Source organism: Protopterus annectens, chromosome 17.part0 (assembly GCF_019279795.1).
Source record: "Protopterus annectens isolate FY-2018-M chromosome 17.part0, PAN1.0, whole genome shotgun sequence".
Taxonomy (NCBI): Eukaryota; Metazoa; Chordata; order Ceratodontiformes; family Protopteridae; genus Protopterus; species Protopterus annectens.
The window spans coordinates 742,408,499-742,424,399 of record NC_056751.1 but is presented as its reverse complement, the minus strand read 5'-3'; positions in this window follow the sequence as shown (position 1 = coordinate 742,424,399).

Sequence of the window (15,901 nt, the reverse complement as noted above, 5' to 3'; positions counted from 1 at the left end):
CTGTCTCCTTAACTGTTATATATCCTCTCCTTCCTTGCTAAAACACAAACATTCTTCCAGCTTGTTAACAAAGTTTATCTTCTCTTACAGTTTTTTCATTAAATTACCCACTTACCTTAGTATTGAACTACAGTCACTGATACTTTTTCTGCTGCACTCTCTCCACTTGCTGTATCCCGCTCCGTTCGCCCTATGGGCTCACTCCGCTCCCTACCCTGCTCCCAAATTCCACCCACCCCAGTGCTCTTATACTTATTGCAGAAATACACACACACCCCTCTTACAACTACCAATCAGATCTCCCTCAGGTTTTTAAGACCACTCCCACTCCATCCTACTATCATACTTTCTCCTCCCCAACTCTCACCCTCTTCCGCCTCATTCATTAACTGAACCCTATATGTACCAACTTCTTGCACATAGCCACTTCTTATACCTACCTCTACCCCCTATCACTTCCACCACACCTATTTTCCCCCCCTCTTTTCAATCAAATGCCTTTCTATACTCTTTCTTATATCTGATCTCTCACTATGTATACCTTAATGCTTACCAACCTTCTACTACTTCAACTTATCTTCTTACATAATTTCACTGCACCCTATTACCTATTACACCCCTTCCATAAACACTCTACCAACCCACTCCCAAATTATTACCCTAACTCAAGAGATTGACTTCATTATCTCTCCCTCTTTCCTACCCGCAAACTTTCAACTTTCCAAAATAAAAATACCTCCTTCTTACTCCCTAACTTCAAAATACAAGACAAAGCTTATGAGATACTACCCACTCATATCAAAATCCAAACGTTTCCCCACTACTATACTTATAGCATGTGATATTCATCCCAACCCAGGTCCAAACCCGAACCATACCTCCCACCTCAGCCCCTATAACTACTCCCCCAAAACAAATCTCCTTCTATTCTATTAATACCAGAAGCATTCTCAACAAACTTAGTCAGTTCCATGCATGGATAGCAAATCATACCCCTGATGTCATTGCAGTAACAGAAACCTGGCTTAAACCCCACAACCTAGATAAAGATACCCCCCCTGGCTATAACATGATTTGCCTGGACTGAATGAACAGAAAGGGTTGGGGAGTTGCCATAGTCTATTCTAGTAAGCTCACTATTTCTCTCATCACACATCCAAGGCCATCTTTCTCCCCAGCTGAAACACTGGCAGTTAACTGTAAACTAAACAACTACACTACAATCACTATAGTAGCCACCTACCTGGTGAGAATATTCCAATACTGGAAAACATTCTCTCCTATTTGTCCCTGAATATCCCAAATAAAACAATCCTCCTTGGTGACATGAACATCAATTGGCTAACCCTTAATAACCCTGGATCCACACACAATATTAATCTATATGGATTTACCCAGCTAATTAATAAGCTAACACACTTTAACAACACCCACACTACAAATACCCTCATAGATTGGATACTTGTCTCAGCTCCATCCAAATATCACAATCCTGAAACTCTCCCTGATTCCCTGAGTGACCACTCACCCATAAAAGTGCTAAGATATACTAGTCAATTCCCAAAACCATACACATTTTTTACTAGGCATAACCTCTCCAGTTTTAACCCATAAACTTTTAACACTCTAATATCCAGAGTAAACTGTGACTTCCTCACTCAGCTTCCCTTAGATGAGGTTGTCATTGCTTTCAAATCTACTTTTCTGGATATCATTAACTCACTAGCCCCACCTAATAAAATCAGGACAAAAGCTAAAATATCTCCTTGGCTAACAAAAAAACAAGAACTCTCATGAAGTCTAGAGATAAGTCCTGGAAAAAATGGCTACAAACAAAAAAATCCTTATGATCTACAAAGAAACAAACAACAAAGAACAAAGAAAGCTGATCAAAAGACTAATCACCAAAGACAAAAATAATTCTACTGTAACCCCCCCACAACACTAAAATCAGACCCAAAAAATTTGTGGCACACAATCAGTCAAATGCTCCATCCAGGAAATCCCACCTCATCCAACCCTACCCCAGAAAAGACACCAGTAGAAATAGCCAACACCTTCCACACTTACTTTGTGGAATCAATATCCAATCTCTTTAACTCAAATAGCTCCAATACAAAGAACCCCACAAACCCAGCTTTCTTGTCAACAACTCCTTCCAAAATCTTTTCTCTCAAGCCCATCCCCACAACACAGATTTGTACCTTACTCTCCAAACTTAAACCCTGTTCTGTATCTGCAGATAACATCCCATCCTACTTTCTCCAGTCAGCTGCCAACTCACTTGCCTATCCTATCTCTAGCCTCATAAACCGTTCCATCTCGGAATCTAAAGTACCTTCCATCTGGAAACACTTCAACACCATACCTATCCACAAGGAGGTAACTCCACTGAAATCTCTAACTTTAGGCCTATTGCCATCCTCTCCTCTCTATCCAAAGTTCTTGAAAAGTGCATTCATACTCAAGTCATAGATCATCTCTCTCAGGAAAACCTACTTACACCTACTCAACATGGTTTTCGACCAAAGCATAGTACATATATGGCACTCCTATCCTTTCTCAATACTATTTCCTTGGCCAGAGATGACCATAAAGTTATCTCCTGTCTCTTCCTTGACCTCTCTAAGGCCTTCAATGCTGTCTCTCACTCTCTACTATTAAACAAACTATCCAACCTCAATTTCTGTCCTGATACAGTGGCATGGTTTGAAAGCTATCAAAGAGATAGATTCCAATCTGTAAAATGGGACACTGGTCTATCTACTCCACTACAAATACAAATGAGACTCCCTCAAGGATCCATTTTAGGGCCATTACTTTTCAACATCTTCACAAACTTGCTCTATACCTCCTGCCCACTCTCCTCTATTATACAATATGCTGATGACTCTACAGTCATAACAATAGCTAACTCCCACTCAGAACTCTTATCAGTTACCAAGTCATCCTTTCACTCGGTAGAAACATGGCTCTCCAACAAACAACTCATCCTAATCCATAAAAAAAAAAACTCCTACTCTTCCTCCCTAAAACAGCTAACCACTTTAAGACCTCCTTCACTATCCAGTGATTCAATAAGACACCAATTGTAGCCGAATCAAGCTCAAAACTCCTTGGTATTACAATCGACCAACTAAAATTCAATCTCCACATAAATAATTGTATCAGAAAAACCCACCTTAAGCTAGGTCTACTATATAGAAATAAAAAATTTCTACCTCAGGAAGCCAGAATAGCCCTCACTCATGCCTATCTTCTTCCCTGCTTAACATATTGCTCTCAAATTCTTACTAACTTTAACTCCTCTCTCATTGCTAGACGTCAGACTACATATCACAAAGTAGCTAGATTTGTAACCCAACAACCCTACAGATCTCACCACTGTCTCTCACTAAGATACTTAAACTGACTTGAAATGCCCCAACTCCTCCTTCTCTCTCAGCTCCAAACCATACACTCAATCCTATATCAGCCATCTTTCTGTCCAGCCTTACACTCTATCACCTCCCACTATGCTCCTACAAGAAACCTCCGTAGCTCTTCCCATGACCTTCTAAAAATCGACAAGCCCAAATCTAAAGTAGGACAAAACGTATATAGCTACCACCCCTCTACTGAATGGAACAAACTTCCACTCGAGATTCGAACACAGGCACATACCCAAACAGTTTAAGATAACACTAAAGGAATATTTCAATAAGAAATGGATCTGCCAGTGCTCAAACCCTCCTTGAAAACTTTCCATTCTCAACTTTTCCTGAGCAATGTACTTCTCTCTGTAATACTCATATAGATTCTGGTCAGATATGAAAAAAAATATATATCACACAACTGATTTTTGTACTTTATATTCCTCGCAGCTTACCTAATATATGTACAACCAATTGTTATCTGTATAAGATTTTGCTGTATTCTACTTGTATAAAATCTGTATTAACTACTTAATGTTATACTTGTTTGTACTGGAGCTTTTCTCCCCGGGCATCTGCTGAAAAAGGGCTTCGGCTCTGTCGACATTCCCAGTCAACAAATGTAAAATAAAATAAATAAATAAAATAATAAATTAATACAGAAGATGAAATGGGTAACGTGCACTCAAATAATGCAGACAAATGTGCTGAAGCGTCACAATGCAGCATTTCTAACATCAATGATGCAAATATCAATGCAATGATAATTAGTGTCAATGGCAGCAATGCAGCATAATATCAATGCAATGATAATTAGTGTCAATGGCAGCAATGCAGCATTTTTAACATAAATAGCAGTGACACACAAGAAAGTATCGTAACAGAGGACCAGTTACAGTTTGTGATGGCTGGGTAGCATGCCATATAGTAAAAATGTTTATGGAAGCTCTCATCTTATCATTAAGCTATATAGTATGACAAAAATAATTGCAGTAATAAAGAAATGCCCAGATGAAGACTGTAATACAGTGTATAATATTTTGGAAGTAGGTAATGCCCGTGAGCAATGAATGACATAATGAACATATACATCATGTCATTTTATAACACATGCCCAGACAGATATCAAACAGATGCATGCTAATCATGGCCGCCACAGAAATACACATATCAGTTATGTCATGAAGAAACCCCTGAAGGACTTACACTACTTCCCTATCATAAGGGGTATAAATGCCCTACCTCGTAGAACAATAGCCTGAAAAGGTGACCCTCTGACTGTGCCATAACTATTGACTGTTTGTAGCCACTGCTGTCTGACAGACAGATTTTACCAGTTTCAAACCCATGCCTCTTATATTAGGCTCTCTCTAGACCTCTGTATTGACTGCATATGCCACATCATATAGCAATGGATGCTGTCACAAATAAAGGAAATTGATGTGTGTACTAAGAAAGGAGTTAAAATATAATATGAACAATCTGATTTAGTCAAAATGCTGGAAAGGAGCTACACGTGTTACTGTCCACACAACAGTGAGCAGTACAAGATCAATGCTTCTTCAACAAGAAAACTGTTTCTACTATGTAGTACACACACTGTCCCAGAATTGAGCCACAGTCTATCTGCATAGGTATGCTATAGAAGCCAGCACTCATTGTATGTGCTACAGGAGCACTCACAGCATGACATGCTACAAATAAACATTTCGCTGCCATGCAATCACAAACCTGTGATTATATATCATTGTCCAACATAAAAAAGCAGAATAACAACAGCTAGATATAATGATGTGTATGTAACATCAGTACATTTATATGATGTGGCCTTTTCAGATATTGAACAGCAAGCTATGTGACATGAGTGACTAAAGACATGGATGAACCACAAGTGTCACAGTAGAAGTCTTAACACAAGTGTGACACTCCACCTATGCAAACCTATTACAACATCATGTGTCAAAAACAATCTCTTTGAGATAAAAGGGATGCAGAGGCCCTTCCCACTGCAAATGGACACATTGTAACTGTGGTTAGATGCCATTCTTTCGTTACAGTATAAGATGAAAGGGATGGGGAGGCCCCTCCCACTGTAAATGGACACATTGTAACTGTGGTAGATGCCATTCATTCATTACTGTATAAGATGAAAGAGATGGGGACAACCCTCCCACTGTAAATGGACACATTGTAACTGTGGTAGATGCCATTCATTCATTTCAGTATAAGATGAAAGGGATGGGGACAACCCTCCCACTGTAAATGGACACATTGTAACTGTGGTAGATGCCATTCATTCATTACAGTGTAAGATGAAAGGGATAGGGATGACCCTCCCACTGTAAATGAACACATTCTAACTGGGGTGGATGCCATTCACACATAGATTGGTACTAGGCTAACTGCTCTTGCGAGCCATTTTAAGCCTACCCAATTATCCCTTGTGAGACTCAAACACTGCACCTTATGTTTGTAAGGCAAACACCTTAACCATTAGGCCACCCTCCTAACCCCAAACATATAAGGCCAAACACTGCCAACAGGCACTAAATGTGGATGTTGAACAACTAAGCATTCGACTACAGAAAATACATACTATTGTAAAGGATGACTGTGCCATGGCAGGGGATGAATATGTAACAGTAGAAGTGTCACTACAATTGTGATATACATTGGAATGTCAAGGTATTACATGACGTTATTGATGCAAGGGATATGTGTGCCTGAAATTCCTGAACTAAGTCAGCAACAGACAGCATATCATCACATTCCCTCGTGCCAGAGGATAATGCTTCCTGCAAATGTTATGTAAAAAAATGTAATCATGTGTCATCATTACTCTCAGAAACAGCATTTCTATGTGATAAAATATCCTAGCTTTTTGTAAGAGGAATCAACATCTATACATGTACACAGAGATGTGTTTGACAGTGTTAGTGACATGTACAATCACAATAAGACAGACACAATGTAGTCTCAGCAATAATGGCTGGATTTGAACTAACTACCTAGGATCACAAGCTACAGATCAGTGCCTGAATTGGAAGCACTACATGACATGCTGTGGTAGAACTGTGTTGGTGCCCGATTGAATGGATGACATAACCATTGTTTATTAGCTAGATGTTTTAGTAAAAAGTATCTCAAGTGCACAATAACACTGCACAGCTACACATCATATATGTACTTGTACAGTAGTCTACACAGTATGAGAGTGAAAGACACCCTCACAGCTGGATCAAGCCTCCTACCTATGTAGGTGCAAAATGTGCAAAACACAGTATCAAAGTCACGCAACACAGGAGAATGAGCACTCTAAATGTGAGATACTGCAGTTATGGGAACATGATGTCATCATTGTGTGACCAAAAACTTATTTTCCCTGTGAATGCTAGGAGTTACTAGTGTAACACTGTGCCATTATAAATTCATCTCATAAGTGGATGTGTAAATAAAAGTGGTTATGAGGTGGCCAACAGTATATGACAGTAATCACAGTCACACTATTTAAGCAGGGATGGAATTGAACCAGCTACCTACCTTGTTACACAATATAAATATCACATTATCAGCAGCCAGCACCACAGAAGAATACTGAGTACAACTAAAGCATGCAGCATCTATGCAGGGATGACATCATCAGTGTACTGCCAGCACCACAGGAGAATACTGAGTACAACTGAGGCATACAGCATCTATGCAGGGATGACATCATCAGTGTACTGCCAGCACCACAGGAGAACACTGAGTACAAATACAGCATACAGTATCTCTGCAGGGATGACATCATCAGTGTACTGCCAGCACCACAGGAGAATACTGAGTACAACTAAGACATTCAATGTCTGTAAAGTGATGACATCAGCAGTGTATTGCCAAGGAGATGTGTATGGTAAAATTACTTTTACTGCCATCTAAGGTTGAAAAAATACCATTGCAAATGTGTGGAAACCAACCCTGAATTAATTTACAGTCAGAGACACACACATACTTGTAGAAGATAAGCAATGATGTATGTGAACCTCATGCCTATCTACTTACACCTTCTAGAGAATAGTGTAAGAAATGCAAGCACCATAGGAGAAGTCTGGCATTTAAAGTGTGATATTTCACTTTAGAAAGAATGAGCTCATCAGAGTGTGCATTGCAAAAGAAGTTGTGGTTGTGAAAGTTGGGATAAGGGGATGGTGGAGTCATCCAGCAGTTTAAAATGTTTCTCCAGAATAGAAGTTAATTGAGCACACGTATCTCCAGAATAGAAGTTAATTGAGCACAAGTATTTTGGAGGACATGCTCACCTAACGCTTAACACTCCCCTCCTATACACACACACACACACACACACACACACACACACACACACACACACACACAAGTTCCTCATAGTGAGCCTTGAACCTTCTGCCTATCTAGTGAGAACAGTATTAATTGTAAGTTCCATGTAAGATGTTTGTCTTCTAAGGGGAGAGAGAGCACTTTTGTCAGGATGAGTTCATCAGTGTGATTCAGAGACACCGTTTCTGTAAAAGTAGAGCCATGTACAGATTTAAATATGTTTTCCTGATGGGAAGTGGATATAGCAACAAGCATTGCACACACAGACACTAAAGATTCCCATGATGAGCATCAAATCTCTGACCTATCTAGGTTACACAATCTAGAGAGCACAGTATTAGCTGTAAGTACCACAGGAAAAGGCTTTGCATTTCAGAGAGGATGTCACTGTAAAAAGTGGGATAAGGGAGCTGTATGCAGAATTAAATGCATTCTTCTCATGCAAAGTGAATACAGCAAAAAACATCTCATACACACACACACACACACACACACAAACACACACACACACACACACACACACACACACACACACACACACGCACACACACATACACACGAGCGTGTTTCCCATGTAGAGTATCTAACCTCTTACCTAAAGAGTTAGCAATCTAGAGAATATAATATTAGTTGCAAGTGCCACAAAAGAAGTCTGCCTCTTAAGGGGAAACAGTGCAATTTTGTCATGACTACCTCATCAGCGTGTTACTGAGAGGATATTTCTGTGAAACATGGGATAAAGGAGCTGTGTGCAAATGTAAATGCATTCTCCCCAGGGGACGTGGTTACAGTACCACGCATTACACACATTCACACAAACACAACTTTCAGATGATGGAAATCATACCTCCTACCTACCAAGTTACCCAATCTAGAGAGCACTGAATTATTCATGAACACTACAGGAAAAGACTGATGTTACAACTGTTAAATAGCACATTTGTACTTTTTGAAAATCCACTGTTTGGAGCAGATGGTGGTGCTGCGGTAGCATTGTCGCCTCACAGTAAGATGGTGTCCTGTTCGATTCTCAGCTAGAGCATCTTCTGTGTGGAGACATGCGTGAATGGGCATACCATCGTTGAAGGTTATGCGTCAGGGCTGGCAACTCAGCACGTAAAAATCTACTGCCACTCATTAGCGGACCGGAGTTCCGCTGTGGCGACCCCTAACCGGGCAAAGCCGAAAGATACAACAACAACTGTTTGGAGCAGATCGTACTGTGCATCATGGGTTGTGTAACAAATGCATAAGTGTGCACAGGACAATGTGACATCACTATGATTGCCCCATGTAATTACATACTTCTCTACTAACCTGTAGCTGTTGTCCTTTATGTACATTGCATTACTGTGAGGGATATTGACATCTGAAACACACATTATGGGATGCCATAGAAATTCAGTGTTGTACACTAGTGGATTATCAATCAAACTTTCCTGTGACTTCATGTCAGGATGATCGCAAACTTGTATTGTCTCATACTTGTACAATGCGCATTAACAACACAAACGTGGAAATCATACATAGGACAGTGCACTGCAGAATAACAGTGATGGATTATGTGCAAATATGTTAATCAAACTTGTAACATAGTTGCAAGTATAAACACTATAGAGTAGAGATACATTAAACAATTGAATTAACTGAGTCAATATTATTCTGAATGCAGTATAACCTGTTGACAAAATTAAGCTAGACATACAAATGTTGTGCAACTCCAAACAATAATTATTTGATTTTCATTTTTAATAATGTTTGAATGCAAGACTGCCAACCTGAATTGTGATGATGGTGGCAAAGTATTAACACATGCATAATCATATCTTGAAGTGTTAAAATTAGAATAGGAATTAGTGGTATTCTCTGCTGCTCTGTGCTGACGTTCCCACAAAGCTCAGTACAAGGCAGGCTACACAACAGGGCACGGGCACATTAATAGAGCAAAATGATAATGGTCTGAAAAGGAATGAGGTAGCCAGCAGTTACAACCACAGGTATCAGACAAAGCATTTGGAAACATTTTTCACCCATCCGGATTCGAACCTTTAGAGCATTCCAAGGAAAGCATTTATACCTGAGTATTATCCAAGCAAACCATGTAGGAAGTTATACATCTGATAGGAACATTTGACAGCAGATTTCAACAAACATGAATGTATGCATTCATCTTCATTACCCTACTGACCATTGTAATTTGTACATCGAATACTTCTGCTCACTGAAAAGTACATTAAACTGAATAAACATACTGTAGCTAAGTGCAGGGTCAAGAAGAGCAACAGAGTAATGTAGCCAAAGGTAATAAAATCACAAGATATTACCATGCACTTTGTATTTCCATTTAGCCTTAGCTGCATTTGTTGCCTCGTGCCAGACGTACAAATGCAGAGGGGAAGAATAATGATACAGAAGGGAGACGATACATCGGCAGGGTGAGATGGAGGCAGGGACAAAGTAGGGTATGACAGCAGAAGGACAATGGCAACTCATAACACTACATAACCAACAGGTACACATCAAATAGTCTACCAAAAACAGAGTAACACATAGCTAATGGTTTTGAACCTTTGACAAAAGTCAAAAATCTATCAATACATTGAGCATTATCTCATCATATCACAAAGGAATTACTGCTTCACAGCATTTCAATAACACGACTGAAGCACAGTGACAATTTAATGCAGCAGAAAGGGTGAACAGAGAGAGACAGACAGACCGACAGATGGAAAGAGGAATAGCAACTATATGTTGTGTGGTACATTTAGGAAAATCAGTATGATGTTTTACCCTTACTTAGTAAATCATCATTAATCTGTCATTCTCTATACAATACAGTGCTTGTCATAGGGAGAAATAAGGGCTATGAGAATGCAATGAACACAATCACATAAGCAGAATACGATTGGCTAACATCCCTGTTGGGGCTGCAATGTTTTTCAAATAATGTGTCACTGCACTGTTTAAATGGTATGTTAATTAAATGCTGTATATGGCAGGAAATATAGACATTGGCAGTTAAATTTATGATTGCAATATGACATCTTATGAAATAATAAACCTACAGTGGTAATTCAGCCCATGACACTATGCAAAAACATCACTCAATAAATGGTAATTATCTCATCACATATCATAGGAACTACTACTTTATTAAATGCAGCAGCCTAAGAATTCTTACATTAACTGTTTCACAGTACTGCCTTTAGTCTGCCTGTACTCTGTATTCCCAACTGGCTTTAGTCTACCAGTACTCTGTATTCCCAGCTGCTTTTAGTCTGCCTGTACTCTGCATTTCCAGCTACCTTTAGTCTGCCTGTAGTCTGTATTCCCAGCTGCCTTTAGTCTGCCTGTAGTCTGTATTCCCAGCTGTCTTTAGTCTACCTGTGCATTGTATTCCCCAGCTGCCTTTAGTCTACCTGTAGTCTGTATTCCCAGCTGCCTTTAGTCTGCTTGTGATCTGTATACCCAGCTGCTTTTACTCTGCCTGTGCTCTGTATTCCCACTTGTCTTCACTCTGCCTGTGCTATGTATTCCCAGCTGCCTTTAGTCTGCCCATGATCTGTATTCCCAGCTGCCTTTAGTCTGCCTGTCCTCTGCATTCACAGGTGCCTTTGGTCTGCCTGTGCTCTGTATCCCCAGCTGCTTTTAGTCTGCTTGTACTCTGCATTCCCAGCTGGCTTTACTCTGCCAGTACTCTATTCCCAGCTGCCTTTACTCTGCCTATGCTCTGTATTCCCAGCTGCCTTTTGTCTGCCTGTACTATGTATTCCCAGCTGCCTTTAGTCTGCCTGTGCTCTGTATTCCCAGCTGCCTTTACTCTGCCTGTGCTCTGTATTCCGGGCTGCCTTTCTTCTGCCTGTACTCTGTATTCCCAGCTGCCTTTAGGCTGCCTATACTCTGTATACCCAGCTGCCTTTAGTTTTCTGTACTCTGTATTCCCAGCTGCCTTTAGTCTGACTGTGCTCTGTACTCCCAGCTGCCTTTAGTCTGCCTGTGCTCTGTACTTCCAGCTGCCTTTAGTCTGCCTGTACTCTGTATTCCCAGCTGCCTTTATTCTGGCAGGGGTACCCACAGCTGCCTTTAGTCTGCTAGTGCTCTGTACTCCCATCTGCCTTTAGTCTGCCTGTGCTCTGTATGCCAAGCTGCCTTTATTCTGCCTGTATTCTGTATTAATAGCTGCATTTACTATGCCTGTACTCTGCATTCCCAGCTGCCTTTAGTCTGCCTGTGCTCTGTATTCCCAGCTGCCTTTACCCTGCCTGTGCTCTGTATTCCCAGCTGTCTTTACTCTGCCTGTACTCTGTATTCCCAGCTGCCTTTAGGCTGCCTATACTCTGTATACCCAGCTGCCTTTAGTTTTCTGTACTCTGTATTCCCAGATGCCTGTAGTCTGCCTGTACTCTGTATTCTCTGCTACCTCTAGTCTGCCTGTGCTCTGTGCTTCCAGCTGCCTTTAGTCTGCCTGTACTCTGTATTCCCAGCTGCTTTTATTCTGGCAGGGGTACCCACAGCTGCCTTTAGTCTGCTAGTGCTCTGTACTCCTATCTACCTTTAGTCTGCCTGTGCTCTGTATTCCCAGCTGCCTTTATTCTGCCTGTATTCTGTATTAACAGCTGCATTTACTATGCCTGTACTCTGCATTCCCAGCTGCCTTTAGTCTGCCTGTGCTCTGTATTCCCAGCTGCCTTTTGTCTGCCTGTACTATGTATTCTCAGCTGCCTTTAGTCTGCCTGTGCTCTGTATTCCCAGCTGCCTTTACTCTGCCTGTGCTCTGTATTCCCAGCTGCCTTTCTTCTGCCTGTACTCTGTATTCCCAGCCGCCTTTTGCCTGCCTGTACTCTGTATTCCCAGCTGCCTTTAATCTTCTTGTACTATGTATTCCCAGCTGTCTTTACTCTGCCTGTACTCTGTATTCCCAGCTGTCTTTACTCTGCCTGTGCTCTGTATTTTCACCTGTCTTTAGTCTGCCTGTACTCTGTATTCCCAGCTGCCTTTAGGCTGCCTATACTCTGTATACCCAGCTGCCTTTAGTCTGCCTGTACTCTGTATTCCCAGCTGCCTTTAGTCTGCCTGTACTCTGTATTCTCTGCTACCTGTAGTCTGCCTGTGCTCTGTACTTCCAGCTGCCTTTAGTCTGCCTGTACTCTGTATTCCCAGCTGCCTTTATTCTGGCAGGGGTACCCACAGCTGCCTTTAGTCTGCTAGTGCTCTGTACTCCCATCTGCCTTTAGTCTGCCTGTACTCTGTATTCCCAGCTGCCTTTATTCTGCCTGTGTTCTGTATTAACAGCTGCATTTACCATGCCTGTACTCTGCATTCCCAGCTGCCTTTAGTCTGCCTGTGCTCTGTATTCCCAGCTGCCTTTACTCTGCCTATGCTCTGTATTCCCAGCTGCCTTTTGTCTGCCTGTACTATGTATTCTCAGCTGCCTTTAGTCTGCCTGTGCTCTGTATTCCCAGCTGCCTTTACTCTGCCTGTGCTCTGTATTCCCAGCTGCCTTTCTTCTGCCTGTATTCTGTATTCCCAGCTGCCTTTTGTCTGCCTGTACTCTGTATTCCCAGCTGCCTTTACTCTTCCTGTACTATGTATTTCCAGCTGTCTTTACTCTGCCTGTACTCTGTATTCCCATGCAGTGGATTTAAGTACATTTGTGCAAAAGTAACTGGACTACTGTGGATGAAATTGAAATCATCAGGTTTTGCAGTAAGAAGTTGAATAACATTCACTGTCACTCAGCACTGTTGCATTATACCAAACACCATGCAAATGTTAAGGGCACAAAATGAAGTTTTCCATGGGCCATTTCTGGACATATGTGTTGTATGTGAATCTACTTTTGACCAGATCAAACAAATGAAAAAGAGGTGGATAGGACAGTGGTGAAATGGGCTTGGCTGGCAGAAGGACACAAGATACAGAATACAAAAATTTGCAAGAGTGTTGTGGGAGAACAACATAGCTATCCACTAATTCACAACACAGATGTACAATTGTGCACATAATTTCATGACTTTAGAGACTCACCACAGCAGTGATGGGAGACAACAACATAATAATGTTGTATGACCAATTAGACCAAATCCAGTGTGTCATGATGACACATAGCTGAAGTGGAGAGCTATGTATGGGGCATAATTTTTCTTGGGACAAGTGCCCATTTTTTACTTTTTATTCTTTGGGAGAGAGAAGAATTTTGGGAAGGGTGTTTATGAATGAAAGGGTCAAGTAGGTATAGAAGGTTAGGAAGCATGTGCAGATGTACAGGACATACAAGGCAGACATAGACGTTGATGGAGACAAAAGGTTGGGGGACACCATGATTGAGGGTAGGTAAAAGACGTTTTAGGCACACCCACATCCAGCTTGAGAACAGTGAGAATCTAGTCCCCACCATCAGAATTGTCATCACTGTCCACTGTAGCATCTCTTTGGATCAGTGCCATACATGGCACCATCTTTGTAATCTAACACAGAACCTTTTCAACCCTGCTGATATGTGCACTGAGGTCCCTCTCCATGATATCCTCTATCAGCCCTGTCAGCTCCTGCTGGGTGACAAAATCACCACCTCCAGTGTTACTGCTCCTGGAGGGTACCACTGCACCAGCAGTTAGGGCAGAGCTATTTGTCACAGGTGGAGCAAGTAGGGCAGAGGTTGTAGAAGTAATGCTGACAGGTTGTGAACCCAAAGTTCTGGGTGTCTGTGTTGCCATCTGTGGAGATATGGCAAGCCAAGTTTCAGTGGTCGGTCTACCCGTCTGTTGGTCAGCAGCAAGGTATAGTATAACCCCCCCTAAAAAAGAGATAGGGTGGAGAGAGACAAAAAAAAGATATTTGATTATTTATTCAATACAATTTTAAGGGCAATACATAAACAATTATGATAGTTTAGTAATGTACACCTTTGCCACAGCCACATATACTGTTAAAGTATGAATATATCATAAAATAGAGAAATTCCACTAATAGGATCTAAGAAAAATCGGCATTTATTTACCTAGGATGTATAGCATATATGCAAATTCAAATGTAATAACTACAATTACTATATTTGAATTGTTCCTGGCATATTCTTGCTGTTAATATTTTAGAAATACTAGCCAGTAATAAAAGCTAATTGCCGCTTCTGAGTATTTTACACACACATTTAATCTGGTGTTTTCATTACCTAATGTAAGCAACAAGAATTATTGGGGAAGTCATGCATGCTTCATATCAGGTAGAGGTTTGCCTGCACAAGATGCTAGTGACTGATGGATTGAAAAGAATTTTCTTGCATTAATTTGAATGTGAGTCATACTTACCCCTCTCTGACATGAGTTAATCTCTACTGATGCACCTCACAGTTTGCAGCTATTTCTTCTACAGCTGTTCATTACAAAAAGAATATATATATATATATATATATATATATATATATATATATATATATATATATATATATATATATGTTAAAGCATGAGTAAATATCAGCTAGCTAGATCATTAATACAATATCATAGACAGGTTATGCATCAGTATACCTGCACACCTAAGGGGTGCTTGCAGTCCTAAATTCAGCCTCCCATTGGCATAGGAGGTCTTACTTGCACTTCTTAAGGTCACTATAGTGGTAATGACATTGTTCCCCAGTACATTAAATACCAGTTGCACTGGAGACAGCCTTGGCTAAGCTATTCCAACCCTCAGCCTTATACCAAGAACCAGTATAATCCCTCCTGCAGCAGCCTACAGCTGTAGTGCTTCAGGAGGAGTGTCACATATATCTTGGATTCCATAGCACTCCAGCCTTGTACTCTAAATTTAGCATCATTGTCGCTTTTTCCATCCATATCTGCAAAAGTCAAGCTAGCAAAATATGTCTGAATTGGCACCCAGTTCAAATCTTGTGTGTAACCAGATCCAGATATGTGCAAAGGTGGGCAGCCTTGCCACCTATATTTGTGCAGTTGAAAGCATATGGATTCCATAGCAGACATATTGGCACTACTTACATCAAATAGCAGTCAGGGTTTGAATCTGGAATTGAGCTTTGCCACATGTAATGCTCAGCCTATTCACACAGGTTCCATTGTTCAACAATGGAATGTTTAATGGCATGACTTTTAATCCTTGCATTTTGGAAAGAAACAGAGGTTGAATTGTGGTAT